Source organism: Neomonachus schauinslandi, chromosome 14, assembly GCF_002201575.2.
Source record: "Neomonachus schauinslandi chromosome 14, ASM220157v2, whole genome shotgun sequence".
Taxonomy (NCBI): Eukaryota; Metazoa; Chordata; class Mammalia; order Carnivora; family Phocidae; genus Neomonachus; species Neomonachus schauinslandi.
The window spans coordinates 27,717,180-27,718,020 of record NC_058416.1 but is presented as its reverse complement, the minus strand read 5'-3'; positions in this window follow the sequence as shown (position 1 = coordinate 27,718,020).

Genomic DNA, 841 nt, shown 5'->3' with positions numbered 1-841 from the left:
GGGCAAGCCCCACCCACAGCCCAGGTCCCAAGGGGGGACTGACCGACTGCCCCAGGTGACTCCCAGGGTCTCGGCAAACTGCTGTTTTTCATTAGCAACAACATTCACACTGACCCATTGGCAATCTGCTCTTAGGCTCATTTCTGTGGCTTTCTTTTAGACTCCAGGAACACCCCCAAACATGTGAGAGACGCGTCCAGATGGTCTGCCCTGGTGGGGCGCTGGTGCTAGACATGTAATCTATTCATAAAGTCAAACGCTCCAACGGGAAGAAGACGTGAGACCAGAGCTTGTTATTTATTGATATTCTTGGTGTTTGGTTGGCTACATGATGTTAACAGTATTAAAAATTAAGCTCTACAAACCAACGAAGGCTTCAGTGAATGGAATTCATGGTCACAAAATCAAAGTCAACCCAGAATTCTCCGATAAGCAGTTTGACTTGTTTAAAATCAATACAAGTTATGCGGGACAGCTGTGGTGCCCAAAGCTCATTCTCCAGCTCCTGGGCAGAAGGGCCTGGATGCTGCCCTGTGTGTGTGCGGCGTTCTCCTACAAGGAGATGGTTGATTCTTTCCCGCTGACACAGCTCTAGGAGGGAGAAAGGGGTTTTATCAGTCAAAATTATTTTGTAGTGTTATTTTTCTTAGACATCACAAAGGATGTTTTAGATAAAGTTTATCATCTTTTTCTTATGAGAATGGATTTGTTTTTTCAATGAGGTAAAATAAGAGAAGTTCCTGGCTTCACCAGTTCCTAGATATTAACGAAAAGTTACATTTTTATAAAATACTTGGCATAGCCATTTTTACTTTAATCCCCAAGTTGATTTCGTAAATGC